The sequence below is a fragment of the Choloepus didactylus genome, assembly GCF_015220235.1.
Source record: "Choloepus didactylus isolate mChoDid1 chromosome 11 unlocalized genomic scaffold, mChoDid1.pri SUPER_11_unloc1, whole genome shotgun sequence".
NCBI classification, from domain to species: domain Eukaryota; kingdom Metazoa; phylum Chordata; class Mammalia; order Pilosa; family Megalonychidae; genus Choloepus; species Choloepus didactylus.
The window spans coordinates 1,917,564-1,923,563 of NW_023637577.1; the positions used below are offsets into that span (position 1 = coordinate 1,917,564).

General features: G+C 38.6%; 1 long non-coding RNA gene across 1 annotated transcript in view; it reads left to right on the forward strand.

Moving 5' to 3' along the window:
• The window catches only part of LOC119524482, a 62,956-nt gene extending 58,053 nt beyond the window's left edge, over positions 1 to 4,903 (forward strand). Inside the window, exon 5 of the long non-coding RNA XR_005214829.1 lies at positions 4,462 to 4,903. This is a non-coding gene — a long non-coding RNA (uncharacterized LOC119524482). The remainder of the gene's footprint in view (positions 1 to 4,461) is intronic.
• The last annotated feature ends 1,097 nt before the right edge of the window (positions 4,904 to 6,000 follow it).

The window sequence follows — 6,000 nt, forward strand, 5'->3', positions numbered from 1 at the left end:
TTAGGGAAGTTACCCCCTTTGGGGAGTTATTGTGTACGCTTAAATTCCTCCTTTGTCTCTCTGACTCTCTTAACTCCACCTTGTCTGGGTCAGTGCTGACAATTGAAAATGCCTGAGATTTTCTCTAATGAGCTACTTGAAATGGGAGAAAAAAAAGGAAAAAGAGAAAAAGCCCCTTTTCAGGGCCAGTCCCCAGCCGCCCCAGTTTCGCTGGATGACCAGTGTTGGTACTTGGTTCTTTGTGCCCCTTTTCTTGGGACACAGTCATTTTCCAGTATTCTGAGCTCAACCGTCTCCAAAAACCTCTGTTTTTATTTATTTATTTATTTTTTTTTCTGTCAGCCCCACTTCCTCTCTGCCAGGAGTGACCTCAGGGTACTTTCCTGCTTGTTCTGGGTTTATCTGTGCTTGTAGCTTGTATTCAGTAGTCCAAATTTGTTAATTAAAACCACAGTTGGAGCTTGGTTGAGTTACTGTCCCTCGCTCCAGGTAGCCTGCTTCTTTTTCCCACAGTGAAGTTTTGCAACTTAGCCTGCCATGCTGGTGGGAAATGGGCAACATCTCCACAGTTAGGGGGGCTTTACGTACAGTTCCGTGCTGTGATCTCAGCTGTTCTACCCATTCCTGACTGGTGTACAATGTGTGTCCAGTCACGGATGTCCCCAAACAGTTGTTTCAGACTCTTTATTAGTTGTTCCTGGCTATTTACTGGTTGATCTAAAGGGTTAACTAAATTCCACATCTTTCTATGCCTTCATCTTGCCCTGCCTCTCCTGTAGATATAAATTTGTTTCTGAAATTTATAAGAAAAGGAACTGGAAAGCCAAAACAATTTTAATAAAAGAAGAACAGAGTTGAAAGACTTCCACTTCCTAATTTTAAGAGGTACTGTAAAGCTGCAGTTGTAAAGACAGTGTGGTATCAGTGAGAGGATGGGCACATAGATAAATGGAGCACAATATAAAATCTTGAAATAGACCTTCACAAATGTGGTAAACTGATTTCTGACAAAGACACACCAGCAATTCAGTGGACAAAGGACAGTCTTTTCAACAGATCATGCTGGAATGGCTAGACATCCATATGTAAAAAAGTGAACCTCAATCTGCACCTCGTGTTGCAAACAAAATTAACTCAAATTGAATGATAGACCTAAGTGTAAAACATAAAACTATAAACTTTTAGAAGAAGATATAGGAGAAATCTTTTCCTTTTGGATTAGGAAAGATTGATAAATAAAAAGTTGACTTATTGGACCTAATCAAAATGTAAAACTTTTGCCATGCAAAGAACACTGTTACAAGAAGAGAAAGATTAGCTGTAGCTTGGGAGAAAATATTTGCAAATTACATATCAGAGAAAGCACTTGAATCAAAATTAAATAAAGAACTCTCAAAACTTAACAAAACAACCCATTTAAAAATAGGCAAAATATTTGAACAGATTTTCCTCCATAGAAGATATAAGGAGGGCAAATAAGCAACTGAAAGATGCTCAACATCATTAGCAGTTAGGGAAATGCAAATTAAAACCACAATGAAATATAACAAAATATATTTTGTTAGAATGGCTAACAAAATACAATGACCATAGCATGTGCTGACAAGGATGTAGAGTAACAAACTCTCATACTTTTCTGGTAGGAATGCAAAATGGTACAGCCACTTGAGAATATGGTTTGGTAGTTTCTTAATCAAGTTAAACCTACGTTTATCATACAACCCAGGAATCCCACTTCTAGGAATTTATTGTTGAGAAATGAAAACTTTTGTTCGCACACAAAAAAATCTATATAGGAATGTTTATAATAGTGTTACTCATAATCATCAACAACTGGAGACCACTAAAAGTCCTTTAATTGGTGGATGCATAAACATTCATATAATGGAGTACTTCTCAGCAATAAAAGGAGTGAAGTATTGATGCACACAACAATGTGGATGAATTTCAAATGCGTTGTTAAATAAAATATACCTGTATCAAAAGGTTATATAATGTCTTATTTCTATGACATCCTGGAAAAGGAAAAAAATATTGGAACACAGACCAAATTAATGATTACCTGAAGTTAGGGTTAGGGGTTTGAATACAAAAGATCAGCACAAAGGAATTCTTTCTCTGGATGGAATTGTTTGTATCATGTCTCTGGTGGTGGTTAAAATAATCTATACATGTTTAAAATCTCATAATGCTGTCCAAAATTTCATAGAACAGTCCATGGAGAAAAGTGAACTTTACTGTTTGCAATTAAAAGAATTTAAAAAGAAAACAAAACCTGCCTTGCTGACTTGTCATTTGTATTCAGTAAAGTATAAATTGTCTGATACACAAGGGTGCTCAACTAATGGTAGTTGTTCCTTTTTTCAAGGGAATATAGCGTAGGGATTAAAAGCATAGGCTCTGAGTTACCCAGCCTGCATTCAGATCCTGCTCTGCCACCTATTGGCTTGTGACCTCTTTGTGCCTCAGTGTTATCCTCTGTAAAATGTGGCTAATGACTGCATTATAGGGTTATTAAACAGATTAAATGAGTTTACATAGACAAGTCCTTAATGAATGTCGTGAATGTCGGCATCATTGATTGGTTTCTCTGTATTAATTTCTGTAGGAGAGAAGCTGCGGGTGTGTAGTGAGTCCCTGATTCCAATCCAAATGGCTTCTGCTGGCATTTGCTGGTGATGACAAAGATGGCAAATGTGACAGCAGTTGAGAAGCAGGAAATGTGAAGCTGTTTGGGATTTCCTGTGGGTCCTGATGAAAGGACCTGGTTCTTTGTGTAGTTAGTTTGGTCTTTTCCCTTGGAGTTGGTGGGCACATTAAGTATTTATAAATTGGCTGCCTGAGTATCTTTTCCAACAGCAGAAAATTGTGACCTTCCCATTTGTCCAGCCTGAGGGAGGCCCCCAATAGAGAATAGGAGCATAAAGTTACCACTGGCTGATGGGTAAGCTGCAGCTTTAGGTTCTGTTTGAGGACCTCTTGAAATTCTACTCCAGGGTTTTGAGAGAGTGGTTCCCCTCTCTTCTTTTGCTAGGGCCTTTAAACTCTTTCTTAGGAATTGCTGGTCTGCATCAAGCCTATGTGGTTCCACTTACCTTCCCAGAGAGTCTATGTGTCTACCTGAGGTTCCTTGACAGCGTGAGGGCTGTGCGTTGTGGTAATAACAGCAGCACACCTTGTCCTCTGGTGTCTATGGTGGACTTTGCCAGCAAAATTCAGAGGGGTAGGTAAGGAAGGGTGGGGAAGGGGATGAAAGTTTTATAATTAAAGAAGTACACATAAAATTTTGAGAATTGAGCATTTAATAAAAGTGACCCAATTCTAGGAAAATTGGACTTTTTTAATGATGTTATCACAGATGTGGTTTTGTATTTTTTAAAAACCTCAGAAATGGAGTTTAAAGATTACTAAAAGATTCTGTCATTTAATGTCCTAACCATGAACTCTGTCAAATGCAGGGGCACAATCTGAATTGTATCAGCTATAGCAATCTTTAAAACTCACCAGTTTTCTATGTATGTGTGTACATATACCTGACCTTTTTCCACAAAGGATTTGAGGTGGCTTATAACAAACACTAAGAAAAATAATGAAATATAAGCAAGAAATACAAAATCAGGACAAGATGATTATAAATTAAAGTAGAAAGTTCAGAGTGGGAAAGGCAGAGAAACTGTAGAGAAGCACATAAAGAATGAGGGCCCAATTGAATGACTAAAGTAAATGTTGGTTCTGAACTCCCTGATGGCAAATTGAAGAGGGGGATAATTCAGTTAGTTATTATTATTGAAAAGGAAAACACATGCCAACTCTTCAGAGAAAGCAAAACATTTGTTAGCTCTTACCTCCAAAAGAAATGGCTCATGTAAGAGGTTGTTACATATGAATAAAATCATTTTTAATGTATTTTGGCATAAAAAGGAAGACAAAACCAAAATATACATAGGAGAAGTTTGTAGAAAAATTTGAAAAGGAAGGGAAGCAGAAAAAAAACAAAAAACAAAAAGCAAAAACCATCCCGTAATTGTAGCTCTGAAGAGATAACTACTACATTGACATATATATATTTTTTTCAAGACTTTTCCTATGCTCATTTTTTTTTGCATATAAAATATAGTTTGTTAAATCTTCATAAAAATATTCTGAGTGGTAGACAAAATAAGTACGACAAGATAAGTCATGCAAAGTACACAGCACAATGTTGGGCAATATTATAAGCAAAACCCAAGGGTTGATAGACTGTTTTCATGTACTGGGCATGCCCTGTCTACCTGATGCTGTAATGAGCACTTTATATAAGCTGCTACATGGTTTGCACAACAGGCCTCTCTTAAATTAGGTTATTATCACTGTTTTATGGCTTCAGAGAGATTAAGTAACTCAAGGTTACTCGGTAAGTGACAGGAAGGGTCTGAATGGTCTAGTCTTGTCTCAAAGCCCTTATGCTTTCTATTGCAATAGGATACACAGCCGCCATGAATATCACCATTCCCATTTTACAGAAGAGTAAGCCTTGGCTCTGAGAAGCTGACAACTGACCTAGGTTAGTGAGAGATGGAGCCAGGACTTCAATCTCAGAGTACTGACTTTGCTCCAGCCTGTAGGACAGCCTCTTCACAAGTTCCCTGAGTAAGTTACAGATCAACTTTCTACTTTGTGTTGGCTTGATGTTCTGTTCTAATGCATGGGAGAGCATATATTCTTGTGATTTCTGTGAAAGGCCATTGAAATTAAACTTGGATGTATTGGTTCTTGCTTTTGCAGTTATCCTTCTTTCCAGTGGTTGCTGTTACTCTGTTTCTGTTTATATCCCCTTGGTCTTGTGATCAAGTGCTAATTTTGGTCTAGTTATTAATTAATTGATCAATAATTTTCCTTCCCATTGACATGCATTCTCTTATTTTCTCCTCTGGATGTGTGAAAAACAAAGTAGCAAACTTCACCACTTACCAGTTAACAAAGATGAGATTCATTACTTTTAACTAAAAGAGTAATTGTAGTAACAGGAAAATTATTAATGTACATATCATTGAAGAAAGCCCCAGCTTGTGACAGCCTCAGCTGTTTTCAAGGTCGTGCTCCACCACCTTCTTTTCTTGGTTACACAGTCCTAGGTGGCCTCATATCAGAGAGCAGCCAGGAAAGAGAGTTTTGAGCTTGAGACTCTTCTGGGGAAATAACGTACAGTAATTCAGATTCAGAACTCTGTGACTGGGTCAGTTCTCTAGTTTCTCCAGAGCTACCCCTGGCCGTTTATTATTGGTCAGTCCAGGCATGTTATGCATTTCCTCCTCTGAATACCTGTAAGCTAAGAGGGATGATGAGGTCAGCTATTGGCTAGACTTCCGTTGTCATGGAAAGTCTGAGATTGTCTGAGCGAATGCTGCAGTGCTATGTTGACTGGCATAAGCCAGGCTGAGAAATAGTTATTACAGTATCATCCAAAGAACAGAAGGTGTCTAATACAGCCTGTTCCTTGTCTTGTTGTTCTTGTTCCTCATTGTTTGCTGAGACCCAAGTATCTTTGTAGCCTGAGATCCAAGGCAGGATCAATCTGTTATGATGTCAAAGGTTAAGCTTATTTGAGAGGTATGCATGGGACTTGTGGATTATTCCCACCCACCCCATCCTAATTTGTGTGGGGATAGGGCTGTGCAGCTGAAGTATGGACAAAGGGCCCAGTGTGCAGGAACGAGAGGCTGGAGCAGGGGTTCCTACCAGACTCAGTTAGATCCAGATAACAGCTTAGCCAAAAGCAGGCTAAGCTCTCCTACCAGAAGAGTAATCAGGAAGAGGTTACTCCTGGGAGATCCTAGAGCAAAGTGTGTGTGTATGTGTGTATGTTACGAGCTGGTTGGGATGTGATATGTGAGTGGGCTCAGTTTAGAATGGCCAGGAATAGGGTATAGGTGTCCTTAAGCCCTTTCCTGTTTCAGAGATGGTTCTATGTATTAGAGTATTCAGAGATTTAATTTAAAGGCCCTAAGTCCTTAAGTCCAT